Source organism: Gorilla gorilla, chromosome 14 (assembly GCF_029281585.2).
Source record: "Gorilla gorilla gorilla isolate KB3781 chromosome 14, NHGRI_mGorGor1-v2.1_pri, whole genome shotgun sequence".
NCBI classification, from domain to species: domain Eukaryota; kingdom Metazoa; phylum Chordata; class Mammalia; order Primates; family Hominidae; genus Gorilla; species Gorilla gorilla.
This window is the reverse complement of record NC_073238.2, coordinates 37526626-37546983: the sequence shown is the minus strand read 5'-3', so window position 1 is coordinate 37546983 and position 20358 is coordinate 37526626. Positions and strand designations below refer to the sequence as shown.

Sequence of the window (20358 nt, the reverse complement as noted above, 5' to 3'; positions counted from 1 at the left end):
CTTTTTCATTCCTCTTAATATTGACTTAAATCACACATGTATTTCCATATATTGCCTACCACCTTTTCTGTATTTCTCCTAAATAGTGTATTTAAAACTTTGCATCTTTAATTCAATATTCAATGTCATTAAATCTTGTATAAATACAAACAGCTGTTTAGAAAACATATATAAAATTTCAAGAGTCATTTTATAATACTCAAGAGCCCATCACCATGTAAGAAAAATAATCCATTTTTTAAAAAAAATTAAATTAAGGTACAATAAAATTAATTGTTTTGAGGTGTACAGGTCTATGAGTTTTAACACATATATAGATTTGTCTAATCATCAACACAATCAGAATACAGTATAGTTCCATCACCTGCCCCAAGATACCATAAATACCATCATCTGAGTTCACTGTGTAGTAAATATTTATTGAACACTTCTTAAGTGAAAAGCAAAACAGGAGGATGTAGAGGTCTGTTCAAGGTGCCTGCTCTCAAGGAGTTTACAGTCATGAAAGATTACCAGATTGGATGGAAGACATGATTCTGGAGGTCACCAATGACCGCTGTGCCGTTAAAACTTGTGGGCATTTCCAACTTCATGCCCTTTGCATTCTCAGGGGCATTTGGCACTGGACCCCTTCCTCCTTGAAACACTGTCCTCCTCTGGTTTCCATGATGCTGTGCTTGTTTAGTTTCCTCCCACCTCCAGAACCACATTCTTCATCTCCTAACAGGCTCGTCCTCCCTACCCAGCCCTTGACTACCGGCTCCCTCAAGTTTAGTCTTAGGCCCTTTCCTGTGTTCATGCTATGAATTGGCTTCCATTACTATTTCAGTGTGGAGGCTTATCCATTTTTTTCCAAATTTTAAAAATCGTAGTAAAATAGGTTACATACATTTTACCATCTTAACCACTTTTAAGAGTACAGATCCGTGCTATTAAGTACATTTGTGATGTTGTGTGAGCATCACCACCAATCATCTCTAGAACTGCTTTCATCTTGCACAATTAAACACTATACCCATTAAACAATTAACTCCCCATTCTCCCCTCCACCCAACCACCTGGCAACCACCGTTCTACTTTCTTGTTTTAAAGTTTTAATATGTAATTGAGACATTGTAATTGTACACATTTTGGGGTACAATTTGAAATATATGTATATGGCTATAAGGTCAAATCTTATAGCATTTCTGTCTCTATGAATTTGATTATTCTAAGTACCTTATGTAAGTGGAATCATATCATATTTATCTTTTTGTGGCTGACTTATTTCACTTAGCATAATGTCCTCTAGGATCTTTCATATTATAGCATATCATGACATTTCTGTTTTTTTAAGGCTGAATAATATTCTACTGTGTGTACAAACCATATTTTGCTCATCCACTCATCCCATTGATGGATACTTGGGTTGCTTCCACATTTTGGGCATTGTAAATGCTGCTGCTATGAACATGGGTGTGCGAATATCTCTTTGATGCCCTGTTTTCAATTCTTTCGGTATATAGCCAAAAGCAGAATTGATCGATCATGTGCAAATTCTATTGTTAATTTTTTGAGAACTGCCATACTGTTTCCCATGGTAGTTATTCAATTTTATATTCTAACAGTGCACAAGAATTCCAATTTCTCTGCATCCTCCCTAACACTTGGTATTTTCTGTTTGATAGTAGCCATCCACATGGAAGAATCCATTTTTATCTGTAGTTTAAATAGTCTATTCTGAGCTTCATACCCATATATCTGATTGCCTAACTGTCCTCCCCTTCTGACTGTCTTTTTTTTGAGATGGAGTTTTGTACTGTCGCCCAGGCTGGAGTGCAGTGGCGTGATCTCAGCTCACTGCAAGCTCCGCCTCCTGGGTTCACGCCATTCTCCTGCCTCAGCCTCCCGAGTAGCTGGGACTACAGGTGCCTGCCACCACGCCCGGCTAATTTTTTGTATTTTTAGTAGAGACAGGGTTTCACCGTGTTAGCCAGGATGGTCTTGATCTCCTGACCTCATGATCTGCTCACTTCAGCCTCCCACTGTCTTAAAAGCATCTGAATTCAACCAGTTGAGCTTTGATCTTCCCGCTCTTCCCCAAATAGAAAGCATTATTTAAAAAAGGAAAGCAGGACAATCCAAAGGATGAAACAAAGCAATAAGGGACATTTTACGTTGTGACAGGTGAATTTCTAGGATAGAGATATGTTACCCTGAACTGAATATTACCTGCTAGGCCATAGACTTCTACTTTCAAAGACATCATCAGTTGAAAGCTCCATTAACAAGAACCAAATTAAATATGTGATTATGCCTTGTGGTTCAATCCATAAACTACGATTCGAACTGACATTTGGGAGTGGTGGCATTAGCAGTGTGCATGTGGAAGCCCCACACACTGCTAGGTGCAGCTACCTCCCATACTGGGTAGATGAGCTTTTCTGAGCTTTTTTTTTTTTTTTTTTTTTCTTTATGGAATCTCGCTCTGTCTCCCAGGCTGGAGTGCAGTAGTGAAATCTTGGCTCACTGCAACCTCCACCTCCTGGGCTCAAGTGATTCTCCCACCTCAGCCTCCAGAGTAGCTGGGATTACAGGAGTGTGCCACCTCGCCCGGCTAATTTTTGTATTTTGAGTAGAGATGGGGTTTTGTCATGTTGGCCAGGCTGGTCCTGAACTCCTGACCTCAGGTGATCTGCCCACCTCAGCTTCCCAAAATGTTGGGATTACAGGTGTGAGCCACCGTGCCTGGCCTTCTGAGCTCTTTTATACGTGTGATGCACTGGGAGATTTTGTTTGAAGAAAGGGCTCAGAGTCTAAAGAGGTTGACAGCTGCTGTTTGGGATTTTCTCATGGGATCCAGCCAGGCATTTATAATATAGTTTATAAACTTAAACCAACATTAGTAAATTATAAAAATCGATCATGTATGCATAATAAGCCACTTTTTAAAGCAAACATTTCCATTAAAGATTTTATGGCCTAGAGTTAAACAAAGCGGAATTTCAAGACTACAAATTCTGTTCCAAAAATTTGCTGCCGAATTTCTGGGTTCAAGTAAACATATGGTGGCAGTTTTCTGGACTCTATTTGTTATATCACCAAAAAAACCCTAATGTTAATCCTAGCCTCTGTGGTAGCTAATTTACATAGTCAGATTGCCAAAGCTGACTGTTCATTGTCATTTCTTTCTCTGGCTGTTACTTTCCTTATTTGAAAAACATGCAGGAAAATACTGAACCTACTCAAAAAAAAAAAAAAAAAAAAAAAAAAAAAAAAAAAAAAAAGAAAAAGAAGTGAGAAAGAGGGACTCATTCCCAGCTCATTCAAACAGGCAGCATTATCCTGACACCCAAACCTGGCAGAGACACAACAAAAAAGAAAACTTCATTTCTATATCCTTGATGAACACAGATGCAAAAATCTTCAACAAAATATTAGCAAATCGACTCCAGCAGAAAATCAAAAAGCTAATCCACCATGATGAAGTAGGCTTTATCCCTGCAATTCAAGGTTGCTTTAACATATGCACATCAATAAATATGATTCATTACATAAACAGAACTAAAGACAAAAAGCACATGATTATCTCAATAGATGTAGAAAAGGCTTTCAATAAAATTCAACACCCTTTCGTGCTAAAACTCTCAATAAACTAAGTATTGAAGGAACATACTTTAAAATAACGAGACATCTATGACAAACCCACAGCCAATATCATACTGAATGGTTAAAAGCTAGAAGCAGTCCCCTTGAAAACTGGCACAAGACAAAGAAGGAGGCCCTCTCTAACCACTCCTATTCAACATAGTGTTGGAGGTCCTGGTCAGAGCAATCAGGCAAGAGAAAGAAATAAAAGGTATCCAAATAGGAGGAGAGGAAGTCAAACTAATCCTGTATGCAGATGACATGATTCTATATTGAGAATAACCCATAGTCTCTGCCCAAAAGCTCCTTGACATGATAAGCAATTTCAACTAAGTTTTGGGATACAAAATCAATGTACAAAAATCAGTAGCATCCCTATACATTAACAGCACCCCTAAGCTGAGAGCCAAATCAGAAGTGCAGTGCCATTCACAATTGCCACAAAAAGAATAAAACACCTAGGAATACAGCTAACCAAGGGGTGAAAGATCCCTACAATGAGAATTACGAAACACTGCTCAAAGACATCAGAGATGACACAAACAAATGGAAAATATTCCATGCTCATGGATAGGAAGAATCAATATCATTAAAATGGCCATACTGCCCAAAGCAATTTACAGATTCGATGTTATTCCTATCAAACTACCAATGACATTCTTCACAGAATTAGGAAAACTATTCTAAGGTTCATATGGAACAAAAAGAAAAGAGCCCGAATTAGCCAAGACAATCCTAAGCAAAAGGAGCAAGGCTGGAGTTATCACATTGCCCAACTTCAAACTGTACTACAAGGCTACAGTAACCAAAAGAGCACGGTAGTGGTACAAAAACAGACACAGACCAAAAGAAGAGAGTAGAGAGCCCAGAAATAAGGCCACACACCTACAGCCGTCTGATCTTTGACAAAGCTGACAAGAACAAGCAAAGGGGAAATAACTGCCTATTCAATAAATGGTGCTGAGAGCTGGCTAGCCATATGCAGAAGAGTGAAACTGGACCACTTCCTTACACCATATAAAAAAAATCAACTCAAGATGGATTAAAGAACTAAAAGTAAAACCTAAAACTATAACAACCTTGGAGGATAAGCTAGGAAATACCATTTAGGATATAGGAACCGGCAAAAATTTCATGATGAAAACAGTAAAATCAACTGCAACAGAAGCCAAAATTGACAAATGAGGCCTAATTAAACTAAAGAGCTTTTGAGCAGCAGAAGGAACTATCAACAGAGTAAACAGGCAGCCGACAGAATGGGAGAAAATATTTGCAAACTTTACATCTGACAAGAGTCTAATATCCAGAATCTACAAGGAACTTAAACATACAAATGAAGAACAAACAACCTCATTAAAAAGTGGGGAAAGGACATGAACACTTTTAGAAAGAAAACACACATGTGGCCAAAAAGCACATGAAAAAATGTTCAGTGTCACTAAATGGAAACCAAAACCACAATGAGCTACAATCTCACACCAGTCAGAATAGGTATTATTAAAAAGTGAAAAATAATAGATGCTGGTGAGGTTGCAGAGAAATAGCAAACACTTATATGCTGCTGGTGAGAGTGTAAATTAGTTCAAGCATTGTGGAAAGCAGTGTGGCAACTCCACAAGGAACTAAAAACAGAACTAACATTCAGCCCAGCAATCCTCCCATTACTGGATATATACCCAAAGAATAAAAATTGTTCTACTATAAAGACACATGCATGCGTTGTGTTCATTGCAGCACTATTCACAATAGCAAAGACATGGAATCAATTTAAATGTCCATCAACAGTAGACTAGATAGGCTGGGCACGGTGGCTCACACTGGGATTACAGTTCCTGTAATCCCAGCACTTTGGGAGGCCAACGCAGGTGGATCATCTGAGGTTAGGAGTTCAAGACCAGCCTGGCCAACATGGTGAAAACCCATCTCTACTAAAAATACAAAAATTAGTTGGGTGTGGTGGTGCATGCCTGTAGTCCCAGCTACGCAGGGGCTGAGGCTGGAGAATCGCTTGAACTCGGGAGGTGGAGGTTGCAGTGAGCCAAGATCGTGCCACTGCACTCCAGCCTGGGTGACAGGGCAGGACCCTGTCTCAAACAAACAAATAAAGAAACAGTAGACTGGATTAGGAAAATGTGGTACATATACACTATGGAATACTATGCAGCCATAAGAAGGAATGAGATCATGTCCTTTGCAGGAACATGGATGGAACTGGAGGCCAATTATCTTTAGCATACTAACACAGGAACAGAAGAACAAATACTGCATGCTCTCACTTATAAGTGGGAGCTAAATAATGAGAACACATGGAAACACAGAGGGGTACAACAGACCCTGGGACCTAATTGAGGGTGGAGGGTGGGAGGAGGGAGAGGTTCAAAAAACAAACAAGCAAACAAAAAACTATCAGGTACTGTGCTTAGTACCTGGGTGACGAAATAATCTGTAAACCAAATGCCCAAGTCATGAGTTTACCTATATAACAAACCTACACATGTATTCCTGAACCTAAAATAAAAGTTAAAATATTTTTTAAAAAGAAAAAAAAGTAGGAATTGACATAAGATGACCTGTTTCCTTTCACTTGCAAGATTCTGTTATTTTAATAAAAAATAAATCTATAAACTTCTGCAAACAACAAATCACCAAATAAATGCTTGAAATAAAAAGAAGATGCCTAGCTTTTTGTTTAGTTTTTTACAAGTCGGACAAATTCAGGTGTAATTTACAAACAATAAGATTTACCCTAAATACAATTTCATGAAATAAAGTTCATTAAATAAAATGTCCCTGAAAGTAAATATTTCTGTGAATTTTCACAAGCTCATATAGTTGTACAACTCATCAAGATACAGGACGGCTCTACCACCATAAAATAATGCCCTGTGGCCGGGTGCTGTGGCTCATTTTGGGAGGTCTAGGTGGGCGGACAGCTTGAGCCCAGGAGTTGAAGACCAGCCTGGGCAACATGGCAAAATCCCATCTCTACAAAAAATACAAAAATTAGTTGGGTGTGTTGGTGGGTGCCTGTAGTCTCAGGTACTCTGGAGGCTGAGCCGGGAGGATCCCTTGAGCCCAGGAGGAAGAGGCTGAAGTGAGCTGTGATTGAGCCACTGTACTTTAGCCTTGGCATTGGAGTGAGACCTTGTCTCGAATACTAATAAATAACAATACTAATGTCCCGTGCCCCTCTGCAGGCTCCTTTCTTGTTCACCATGCCCATTCCTTGGTAGCCACTGATCTCATTTCTGTCCCTGAAGCTTTGCCTATTCCAGGACATAACATAGATGGTGATGCAGTATATAGCCTTTCCAGATAGGCTTCTTTCACTAAAATACTACATCTGATGTCCATCCACGTGGATGTCAGTAGCTTGTTTCTTTCTATGGGTGAGTTGTATTCCATTGGTTGTGTGCCAAACGGTTTGTCCATTCAAGGACATTTGAGTTGTTGGTTGACAATTATGAGAAAAGGTGCTACAGACTTTTACATACAGTTTGTATGGCAGGTCTAAGGTTAACTTTTTAAGAACAAGAACAAGAAACTGTCAAAATGTTGTTTTCCAAAGAGGCCACACCATTTTTCATTCCCATAAGCAATATAGGAGAGTTATAGTTGTTCCGCATTCTCGTCAGCACTTGGTACTGCCAGGTTTTTTTTTTTCCATTCTTAATAGGTGTATAATGATTTTTTTTCTTTCTGGGATTTTAATTTCTTTAAAAGAATTCATCCAAATGATTATGGTCACAAACATGATTTTAACAAAAAGATTGCTCGCCTACCACATCAATGCAGGACAGATGTGGACAGGCAGCCAACACATTATGCATTACCTAAGCTCTCCTCTTTGAGCTGCCTCATGATGCCATCTTCATTTGGAACAAGGGGGATTCATGCCAAAATTAGGTAAAAGAGCCTTCATTTCCTTTTTCTAAATTATTCTAAAAATAAGATAAGCAGGTAGAAAAACAATGCACTGTGAAGATAAAAAGAAAAACTGAAATGATTCATTGTCCTAAAATTTGCCAGCTGCCTCATTCCGGGACAGCTTCCCACATATAAAAGGAAAAAAATCCTCAAATTGACTTGCTGAATCCTCCTTGTTTTCCTTTTTGTTGACAGCTCAGTTTTCTTTTTTGTTGTACAACCATCACCCCTTCCAGAACTCTTTTCATCTTCCTAAACTGCAACTCTGTACCCACTAAACACTTTGCATTTCCTCCTGCCCCCAGCCCCTGGTAACCACCATTCTACTTTCTGTCTCTATGAATTTGACTACTCTAGGCACCTCGTATAAGTGGAATCTGAAATATTTGTCCTTTTCCACTTATTTCACCTTATTCTAGTTCCTTTGCCTTTAAATATAAGTTTTTAAATAAGCTTGTTGTTTCTACAAACATTTGTGCTGGGATTTCAATTGGCATTGTGTTGAATACAAGTGTCAGCTTGGGAAGAATTGACATCTTAATATCAAGTATTCCAGTGCATGAACACTGTCTATTTTTCCATTTATTTAATTTAAAATGTCTTTCATCAGTGTTTTTTTTTTTGCTCTCAGCCTACAGATATTATACAGTTATAATACATACAGATATATTTTTCTTGTTTTTTGCATAATTATTTTATGTCTTGGTGACATTATAAGTGATTTTAATTTTTTTTCATATCAGCTTTCATTTAGTCAGTATTGATTTGGTATATGCTTTTTCTTTTATTTGCAAACTGTTTCAGTTATTTTCTTTTAACTGTCTCTTATAAGCAGCATAATAGATGATCTTTTTAAAAATGCAAATTGATAATGTCTTGTAGTAATAGTTTGATGTTTATAGTCACTGTAATCACTGGGTGAGTAGAACCCTCACTGCCCAGCACTGAAATCCCCCAGTGCGGGGTGTTGGAGCACAAGTGGAACAGGAAGGGCATCTGCCTGAAGGAGAGGGTGTGGCAGAGGTAGGAGAATGGAAACATGAATGGGATTGACTGAATAAATAAATGAATGAACAATGGCAGCCAAGCTCCTCATTGTAGGGGAAGGGAGGTACAAACATAGAAAGGGAGAAAACCAGGTTAAACCCTGTGATATTGAACAGAAATTGAAATTTGTCTGAACTCACCATTTTCTATACATATATAGATAGACACAGAAATAAATGTTGATGTATGTAGGGGTGTGTGTGTGTGTGTGTGTGTGTGTGACATGTCCTCTCAGAGGGCCTGGGAGCAGAATCACAAGAGCAGTGGGCATATCTGGCTCTGGACTCATTCTCCACTAAAAGGAGCAAGGGCTCCTTGGAGAAACAGCTAATTCCAGGGCTGGAGTAAGGAAAGGACAAGGTGAGCATGGAAGATCTTGTGTCAGAAAGGAAGGGCTCAAAGAGTGTTATGGACAGTGAAATGACAGAAAAGCCTGCTCAGAAGGGCTCCCACAAGCCAAATCAGAGAAAGTTTGAGCATCAAAATAAATGTCAGTAAAAGACTATGAGAGCCCATTGGATAAAACTGGAAATTATGAGTCCATGTGGATGTGCATAAATTAATGAATAAATTGAAAGGTGCATGAAGAACAAGATACTTAAGTAGTTTCAAACTACCTCCTCACGAAATAATTGTAAGTGGGAAACTCATAATTTTACAGTGAAGCCTGGCCCTTTAATCAGCTGGTGAAAGTGATGAATAATACAAAATAATGTTTCAATTTCAGGACCCTTAATGTAATCACATCTGCAAAGTCCCTTCGGCCATGGAAGGTAACATTTGGGTGTTAGGATGTGGACTTTGGGTGTTAGGATGTGGACATCCTTGGGGAATCACCATTCAACCTACCAACACTCACTCACTGAGGATGAGGTGGTGGAAGCTGCTGAGGTTCTTGTCAAACTTCCATGAGTATTTACACCAGCTGGGATCTAGTTGAAGTGCAGACACTGATTCAGTGGATCTGGGGTGGGAACTGAGAGTATACATTTCTCATGAGCTCGTAGTGGGTGCTGCTACTGCTCCAGGGACCGTGCTCACTGGCAAGAGCATAGCAATGGTTCAGAACCTTGACTGCATGTTGGAAGCACCCGGAGAGCTGTAAGAATCACAGACACCTGGGCCCTACTCTCAGAGGTTGAGATGAAATTACTCTATTGTATGATCTGGGCATTGGGAATTTACGAAGCTTCCAGGTAATTCTATTGTGTAGCTAGGGTTGAAAACCTTGAGTGTTGTGTGAGAATTTTCTATGGCCTGTGCCTGGCTTAGTAGGAAAAAATGTACTCGGTAGTTAGCAGTGCTTGCACTGGTGTGGGGTGTGTGTGTGTGTGTGTATGTATGTATGTGTGTCCTGTTTGGGGTTGGAATTTGGGGTTGGTGGGAGATTTCCATTCTGATGCATTTGCCCATGTAGTGTAGGCTCACTCTGGGCTAGAAGTAAAGATAAATGAGATCTAATTTTTCCAAACATTTCACATATTGTGCTCTGTGCTGGGGGCCCATTCCACCAGCACTTGCCCCCTCCTCTCTGTATTATGCTTGTCTAGCGCTGTGCCTGGAACATCATAAATGCTTGTTGAATTCTACTGTATTAGACTAGATCCCCATCTGGAGGCATTCATACTTCTGCAGGAGAAAGAAAGAATAATAAGAACTGTAGTGGATGTGTATACTGTAATGTAGAGAACAGTGTGGAATGGGAGGAGCCTGTAGTTGCACCTTATTAGAGTGGCTCTCCAGCTAACACATACGTTGGAGTAAAACCTCAGAAAATATTGGGATTTTCGGGTTTTGTAATTACAACAAAATCAAATACAATTGAAAATTACCTGATTGAAGCTACTTCAATCTGTATAAACTGACTCAGAAACAGCAGGATCTGTTACCATCGTGCAGGCTTCCTACTGTTCCAGTCACATACATAGAAAATGGAAACCACTAAAATGTCCTATTAGATACCAGCATGACACATACATGCCTGACCTAAACAAAAGTTAGATCCACAACACCTTTGATTGAATCTCCCTCTTACCTTTTTTTTTGAGATGGAGTCTTGCTTTGTCACCCAGGCTGGCATGCAATGGCGTGATCTCAGCTCACTGCAACCTCCACCTCCTGGGTTCAAGCGATTCTCCTGCCTCAGCCTCCTGAGTAGCTGGGATTACAGGCACGCACCACCACACCTGGCTAATTTTTGTATTTTTAGTAGAGACAGGGTTTCACCATGTTGGTCAGGTTGGTCTCGAACTCCTGACCTCATGATCTGCCCTCCTCGGCCTCCCAAAGTGCTGGCTGGGATTACAGGCATGAGCCACCACGCCCAGCCCCTCCTATCTTTAAGTGGCAACAAAATATGTGAGGCAAAACCATAAGCTATGTCAATGCTCTAAAGACCAAAAATGGAAATTTCTATGTTTTTCCTATTATCTGAAACGTGACTATTTTTCTATTAACAAGTAATTTCTTCAAAATAATAGAATCTAATACATACATTTTCACTGTTGAACTAGTCTTTAAAATTTTATTCTTTTTAACTTAATGCATTTGTGATAATTTAAAGTCATTGGCAGGGAACAAAAGTAATAATGTAAAATTAATTTTTCAAATATCAACCTAATTTATCAGTCATTATTAGTCTGAATGCTTTAAATTGTTTCATCTACAGGTGGGGAATGTAGGGGCATAAAATATGGGCCTCTATTTGTACTCTTTTTTTTTTTTTTTTTTGTGATGGAGTCTCGCTCTGTCGCCCAGGCTGGAGTGCAGTGGCATGATCTCGGCTCACTGCAAGCTCCGCCTTCCAGGTTCATGCCATTCTCCTGCCTCAGCCTCCAGAGTAGCTGGAACTACAGGCGCCTGCCACCACACCTGGCTAGTTTTTTGTATTTTTAATAGAGACAGGGTTTCACCGTGTTAGCCAGTATGGTCTCGATCTCCTGACCTCGTGATCTGCCCACCTTGGCCTCCCAAAGTGCTGGGATTACAAGCGTGAGCCACTGTGCCCAGCCTATTTGTACTCTTATTCTGGGCCCCCAAAATGTTGAGAAGCCCATTCTGAATAAGGAGTTAGTCATAAAAAATAGGAAGAACATATACCTTTTAAAAAAGAGATAATAATATAAAAAATGCCCAGGGAAGTTTCAAAGTATAAGAAATGCTTTTCTTTCTATTTATTTATTTATTTAGAAGCAGACTGTTGCTCTGTCACCCAGGCTGGAGTGCAGTGGCGTGATCTCAGCCCACTGCAGCCTCTGCCTCCTGGGTTCAAGTGAGTCTTATGCCTCAGCTTCCTGAGTAGCTGAGACTACAGGCACACGCCATCTATGCCTGGCTAATTTTTTGTATTTTTAGTAGACACAGGGTTTCACCATGTTGGCCAGGGTGGTCTCAAACTCCTGGCCTCAAGTGATCTGCCCACGTAAGCCTCCCTAAGTGCTAGAATTACAGGCATGAGCCACTGCGCCTGGCCAAGAAATGCTTTTCTTAATCAGAAGGGGGAAAGAACATTCTTGTAAAAAAAAGTGCTGATTGAATTAGATACCTATATGGAAATAAATGAATCATAATCTCTCTCACATCATACATAAAAATTAATTCAATATGGATTGCACATAGAAATGTAAAAATAAAACAAACTTTTAGAAAAGGACAAAGAACATCTGCATGTCTGTGAAGAAGGCAAACATTTCTTAAAGAGGGCACAGAAAACCATTTTAAGAACATCACTTTGTCAAAGGACACATTTAATAGAGTAATGAGACAATCCGCAGAGTGGAAAAAGATGTTGCAATACATATACCTAAGATTAGCATTCTGAATATATAGCATACTCCTTCAAAAATGTAAGACAACAGATAGACAATCGACGGCCCTTCATAAGAAAGAGTATCCAAAAATCTGATATATGGGGAAACATCTAGGCCAAAACTTCAAGGAGGCAGATTTAGGCTAAACTTAATTTAACAACACTTAATACACGATAGATACTCAAACTTATCACCTTCCACTTCAGCAATCCCTCCTTAGTGCTCCCTAAATCATTTCCCTGAAAAGTAATCGAACAAGTTATTTCCCTCTTTAAAAGTCTCCGATGACTTTCAGTCAGTGCACAGGATAATATACGAATGGGTACTAGGGCATACATAGTTCTTACATTTGGTCCCTGACTATTTCCACAGGTTCCTCTGTCCTTTGTTGAACTCTTTTAGCCACAGGAAACTTCTCACTCAGCAACCTCTTGTTTTCTGTATACAGCATCCTCAAATCATCTAAGTCCTGTGTGCAGCCTTTCCTAACCTCCCTAAACCATTGTGAGTCCCTCATAGGATCCCTACAAAGGTTTGAGCCTATCTCTCATATAAGCCTCACCACATTGTGCCACATGTATGTAAACTTCTATTCCACAATGGACTTTGTAAATAGTATTTGTATTTGTAGCGCTTAGCACTGTGCCTTATACATCGTAGAACCTAAGAAAACTGTGTTCAATGACTGAATGGCCCTGGCAGCTCTAAGATCCACCATAGACAGCACAGTGCTTATATTAGGTGCTCAGTATATATTTTTTAAAATTAATAGGTTAATCATTGGCATTGCTTCAGAATTCACAGGCCTAAGATGATATATAGTGTATAGTAAGTGACTCTGCATTTTAGTTTGTGTTATATAGTTCTAATTCAAAGAAACTTTTAACTTGTGCTTTCATAACTTCACACCAACAATTCCTAGGTAACATATAATTATATCAAACCCATTTTCTTTATCTTTAATTATCCTAACAACTATTCTTTTCTTACTTCAGGGTTTCGTGTTTTTAGTCACTTCTGGTAGTTTTCTAAACTTTCATTTCTTGCTAGGATGTTAGTAACAATTTTAGGCATCAGACGTTAAGTTGCAGTTTATAAAATTCTTTTCCTTGTAAAAGGAATAATGATTGCATGCATGAATGCTTACACATTTTAAATCTGACTACATCCTAAAACATTGCTGTAGATGAATAACATAATTTTCTCCTTCAATGATACGATTTTTATAAAATTTCCTCTCAATGTTACAGTGATCCTGGTTGCTCATATATGCAGACAGGGAATTCCTAGCATTTAGCAGGAAGGTTAAAGCATATTTTCTATAAAGATGGATTCTGAAAATAGTCAGTGATTGATTTGTCTTATCTATCTTCTAATACTCACAAAGAGACTAACTCACTCCCCTTCCCATAGCAATTTCAATATTTTGTGAGATTTTGACCTTTTGTTTATTCTGAATCATGCAGAAGACTGGACATGAATTTTCTTGTTGGTTAAGCATAAGAAAGGATAAAGATTGGTGGAGTTGATCATCTAAATTGTGAGGAGTGGGAATTTGTGACTCTAGAAATATGCACAGAAATAAATTTGTCAATTTATTTATTGAGCTTATATTTCATTTAATGAAATTGCTATTTCCCAGAATGTCACTATAGAGAATAATTTAATTTCAACTGAATGATATCTTCTAACTGACTCTCAGAAAAAGTCAAAAATATATTCTTGTATTTATTTTTTTGTTTATTTACTTATTTATTTTGGGATGGAGTTTCGCTCGTTGCCCAGGCTGGAGCGCAATGGTGCGATTTCGGCTCATCGCAACCTCCTCCTCCCTGGCTCAAGCAATTCTCCTGCCTTAACCTCTCAAGTAGCTGGATTACAGGCATGCACCACACGCCCAGCTAATTCTGTATTTTTAGTAGAGACGGGTTTCTCCATGTTGGTCAGGCTGGTCTCAAACTCCCGAATTCAGGTGATCTGCCTGCCTCGGCCTCCCAAAGTGCTGGGATTACAGACGTGAGCCACTGCGCCCAGCCATATTCTTTTATTTTTAATTGATAAATATTGGCCTGGCGCGGTAGCTCACCCCTGTAATCGCAGCACTTTGGGAGGCAGAGGTGGGCAGATCACGAGGTCAGGAGATCCAGACCATCCTGGCTAACATGGTGAAACCATGTCTCTACTAAAAATACAGAAAAAAAAAAATTGACCGGGCGTGGTGGCAGGCGCCTTGTAGTCCCACTACTTGGGAGGCTGAGGCAGGAGAATGGCGTGAACCCAGGAGGCGGAGCTTGCAGTGAGCCCAGATGGCGCCACTGCACTCCAGCCTGGGCGACAGAGCGAGACTCCGTCTCAAAAAAAAAAAAAAAAAAAGAAGAAAAGAAACTTAAGCCTACTTTCAGTAAAATTAGTTATCAGACAGAGCCAGACTCCGTCTCAAAAAAAAAAAAAAAAAAAGTGTATGTTTATGGGGTTTAAAGGGATACGGTGATACATCATGTATACATTATAAAATGATCAAATCAGATTAATGAACATATCCATTATCTAAAATATTTATCATTTCTTTGTTGTGAGAGCATTTAAAATCCTCTCAGCTATTTTAAAATATACAATATGTTATTACTATAGTCACCCTGCTATGCAAAATAAAATAAACCTAAAAAAATCCTCCTCTTCTAGAGGAAGAAAAATTCCTTTAATACTACTGCAGCTATAAGTAAACAAATCCCCTGAAATCCTACTTGCTGGAAAACTTGTTTTCTGATAAATATGAATACCTCTATTTAGACATTAAAAGTAATTCTAGAAATGATCCCAAATCATTTAGGATAAAAAGCTAATAAAAAACCTATGGCCGGGCGTGGTAGCTCACGCCTGTAATCCCAGCACTTTGGAAGGCCGAGGCGGGCAGATCATGAGGTCAGGAGATCGAGACCATCCTGGCTTACACGATGAAACCCCATCTCTACTAAAAATACAAAAAGTTAGCCAGGCATGGTGGTGGGCACCTGTAGTCCCAGCTACTCTGGAGGCTGAGGCAGGAGAATGGCGTGAACCCAGGAGACAGAGCTTGCAGTGAGCTGAGATCGCGCCACTGCACTCCAGCCTAGGCGACAGATCGAGACTCCATCTCAAGAAAAAAAAAAAAACCCATAAAAAATATATAGCATATAAATATTATATATGTAGTATTTGTTAAAAAAAACCTATGCTTTTTGGTATTAAGATTTCTATGGTGGGAAAATTATGAGCCAAAATAATATATATTTATACTAAATAATATATATATTTATATTGTTATTTTGGCTCATAATTTTCCCACCATAGAATTCTCAATATCAAAAAACAGTAATTTTCCTGAGTTTTTCCTAGACTCAAATGGATATACTTATTTCAACAAAGTAAGGTTGTCCCTATCAACCATCATTCAAATGCCTTGGTCTATTTGTATTAATAACAATAAAAGCAGCACAATACCTGTCATGGGAGGAAATGAACACAAGTAAATATAGCATGTCCAATCTCTGTTCAATCAGCAGTTAAATTTGAGTGTGTGCAGAAATATTGGCCACTCTCTGATATTGATTTTTAAATTAACAGTATGTTCAGCTTACTACCCTTTCCCAAAAAATTTTATTTTTTAAGTTTATGAATTTAATATTTATCATTACTACCTTAATAAGCAAGTTAAATAATTTTAATGTTACTGTTTTACATTTATTTTAGGGAAGCATAACATCTTCAGAAAAGTGAACAAATTGTAACTCTACTGAATGTACCAGTTTATATCCCCACCAACTCTTTCTGAAATCTCTTTATGTTCCAGTGGTATATTTGGTGTTTATATGCCATAAGGGTTGAATTATTGTAGTTTTATAAAGAACTTACATATATCTTCCAGTATGATGTGTGATTTTTCTTCTAGCCCATTTTCTAGCTAGTTGAGACCAAAATATAGATGTATAATGAACACTAACATGTTTTCTTACTAAATACATATATTATAAACTTTTTGTTTCAGTAGTTTTCCTTTAATTCTCTGGGTTGCATAAGGTAACACTAAAATTACTTGCAAGTTTTTTTCTCAAATCATCTCCCATTAATCTACTTCTATTCCTTATTTAACTCTGTTGTTGCATTTGTCAAACTTTCAGAAAAATGCCAAATTACAGTAGTGATATCAGACATACTTTTCTTGTTCTTGGCTTCAGTGGGAATGCCTGTGGGCTTCTGGTAGTATGTTCTTGGCTGCTGGTTTGTTGTAAATATTTTGTATCATGTTAGGGAAGTATACTCATCAGCTACTTATTCTCACTACCACCATTTATGACATCTCTTATAGGGCCATTGAGTAGGGTTGATTTTTGAATCAAATGGAATGGATATAAATCCTAACTCTCATTTTCTGGTTGTGTGATCTCAGTAAAAGCATTTAATTTCTGACATTTCAGTTGAAGTGTACCTGTATTTGTTGAGTACCTATTACATGGTAGCAGTATACTAGATGCTAGTAAAAATAATAAAAATAGACAAGCCTACTTTCATGTCTTGTAAAGTAGAGCTGATTAAAAGATGCAGGAGAGGAGCTACCATAGGACAACAACTCCAGACACAAGAAGAGAATCACGGGACAGAAAAGACTCAGGAATTCTCAGATGTTATGTTCATTTAGCAGTACAGATGATACAACTGGAAAATCAGAAAAGATTGACATGGCGCCTTATAAGGATGACACACAACTTCATGAAGAATTCATGTTTTTAAAATATGCATTTGAAAATTTTCATAATAGACTGTAAAGGCAAAAAATAATTGGGGGACTGGCATATATATATGAAAACAATGATAAATTTATTATAATTGGAAATGTTGGGTTCTAAAACACTAGCAAAAGAGGCAACAGAAAGGTAGATACAACATGTAGCTCTGAAACAGTCTCTATTCATAAGAGCTTATAGTATGATAACAAGTGCATAATAACTAATAGGAAACATAGTTATTCAATAAACTGTGTTCAGGAAACTATTTGAGGATAAAAATCAAATTAGAACCTCTCCTCATATGAAATATTTGGAACAGTAGTCTCTTAATTTGGAAAAGGAGGCATTGTAAAGAGTATTTATATACCCGGAGTGGTGGTACTTCCCACATTCTAACACACCACACAAAGGTTATCATCATCATCATCATGCTCATCATTATAATTGTCATTTATGACTACCCAGGAATTAAAAACACATTTCCATATAGCTGAATGTGCTTCTCAATATATTATGAACAGTGTGGTGGAACCCAGACTAGATGATCGAACAGAATATACTTTGAGATTAAATTAAGAGTGTCAGGATGACTGGCATAAGTGTACAATCAATCAATTAGTCCACATCATTTTATGTAATTAACAACTGAAAACTATATTACAGTTGTATCATCAACTGTACTGTACTGATGCTTTTGCTACTAACCTGGACATTTTACATACAAAGAAAAGTCAATGTTAGACAACAATGTATATATACCTCTCAGCAAATTTTGGAAAGCAACAACTTTAAGACAATACATATTTTATACAACAGTTTACTCAAGTGCATTTGCAAAGAGATAGAAAAAATTGTGAGGGAATATCATGGTCCATTAAATATCATATTCTGTTAACAAAATAATAGACTAATAAATTTTTACAGTTATATTGGATCCATCAACCTGTCTGCAAACCCTTCAGTAATTTTTTGTTATCAATCTAGTAATAAATTTGTGTCATTCCTTCTTGGTCATTGCTAACTTCATATACACACACACCTGTGAAAGTTATCTTTCATATTTACACTTTTTTGAATCATAAAATATTTATTGGGTACCAAATTATACATATGACACTGTGATATGGCTCAGGATTCAAAAAAGTATAGTGTTCTATTGGCCCCTGAATTCCTCTGACATAAATAGATACACCCATAGTATAGACAAATTCAGGGGTTCTGAATGGGACTTGAATAAAGAGTACTGGAGAATTTGGAGAATGCCTCTCAGAAGACGTGAGATTTGCACTAGGTCAAGCTGGAAGGGTGCATCTTGAGAGAGTTTTAGGTATTTAGTGGAATGTCCATGATAATTCTGTCACGGAGAGGTTACTCTGGAGAAACATGTTCAAGATTCTAATATGCTTCATTGCTAAGAAAAGGTAGATAATTATCCTCTTTTACATATCTCGTTTTCTGAGTACTGTCATCTTTGAAATTCTGTTATTTCACATTTTGTGCACATAGTCTTGTAAGCTACTGAACATCTGAAATTGGTCTGACTTCCACATTTGGCTGTTATGTATAGCCTACATCTTATTGCTATATGATGATGACTACTATCCACAAAATATGTCTTTGTTTTAGTTTTTTTTTTTTTTTAACTCTCAGCTTACTGTATTAACACCTACTAAATCATCCATGCTGGGATCCCTATTTCCATATATGTACCAATGGGGTGGTGGTTTTTGTCTGAGTGTCACTTTTCACATTATTTTTATAATGAGAAGTTTAACAGGGTAGCAGGTACTTTTTCATGTTATACTAAAAATAGAAATAATAACTTTCGCCAAAGGATTTCATAATTTTGTGCCAGGCTTAAACTGAGCATTTAATTAAAAATCACTAATGGTTCTTGTTCTATGAGTGTGTGTGTGCTGTGGGAGAATCACAGATTGAACATATTCCTAATTAAAACCGAGACCCTTACCCAGTCTGAATCCTAAGCTAATATTCTTTTCACTATTTTTACAGTATCTCAAAGTAGGCTTTTCTAAATAAAACCTAATCAAGTAAATAAGATTAGTTGGTTTGTAATTTCAAGATATTATCTTTATTAGCATCTGTGAGAAAAAAACTATGTTACCAGAAGACATTAACAGTTTCATATTATTGGTAGAAATGGGAAGAAAGTGAATAGATCTGCATCTGGAGCCCATTAATTTTGTTATAAGAATATTCCCTGTGACAGGAAAGTGAGCTGCAGTTCCAGTTCAGGCTGATGAACGTCCCTCCTTGCAGCAAGAGCCTGACGCTTAGGAGACCAGGTGTGCTGTTGCCTTCTTTATTTCCCAATTGCTGTAATATGGTTAAATCACTCATAAAAATTATAATAAAAGAGAAAATTGAAGGCATATCCCTGGGATAAAAATTAAAACTATAGTGCTATTTGTATCTTTAGACACCGATAATAATGGGATTTGTATCACTGATGTCCATGATAATGAAATTCCTCTGTACTTGGAATAGCTTTAGGTTTATCTGCCTCCTCCAAACTCAGTCTTAATAATATCTTGTCTTCTAAGAAAGAAAATGCCATTAAGTTAGTACATGTTCCTACTGTCTGTGACCTCTGCTTCACTCCTACTCTATTACAAGTAGCATATAAGTCAAAAATTTCAATCTGATTTTTGGACTGGAAAGCACTGATATAATACCTTTTAGAAAGACATAAATAATTTGAGAAAATGCCAGGGTACTGGTTAAAAATGCTACAGCGTCATATTTTTCTTTTAATCATAGTTCCATTCATTTGAAAAACAAATGGGCTGGAGATGCAGGTGGTTTAAGGCATCAATATCACACTGCTGAAAATCAAATGGCAGTGTGAGCCGGGCATCATTAAGGCAGGGATGGAGGAGAACAGCAGGGGATAGGGTTGGTCTGGGCACCAGACACATCTCTGCCACCAGCACAGTGCAGAGAAAGGCAGTTGGAAGACCAGTGGTAAAATGTTTCTAAATGGAGCCACCAAGAATGTCAAATAGGCAGAGCAAAGAAGTTGATGTCTCTTCCTTGGTTTATGTGCCAGATAATACTGCACTGCTCTTCCTTCCCACATATTGCTTTCCCTGGGGAGATGTTACTGAAACAGCAGGGGTTTGGTCTAGGTCCTGCTGTTTGCTGCACAGAAAGCCAATGACTGA

At 38.0% G+C, this 20358-nt stretch overlaps 1 protein-coding gene and 1 pseudogene across 4 annotated transcripts in view; one reads left to right on the top strand and one right to left on the bottom strand.

Moving 5' to 3' along the window:
- The window catches only part of SGCG (sarcoglycan gamma), a 166105-nt gene that overhangs the window by 91327 nt on the left and 54420 nt on the right, over positions 1-20358 (bottom strand). The window lies entirely within an intron of this gene.
- LOC115930458 (uncharacterized) lies at positions 17076-17176 on the top strand (annotated as a pseudogene).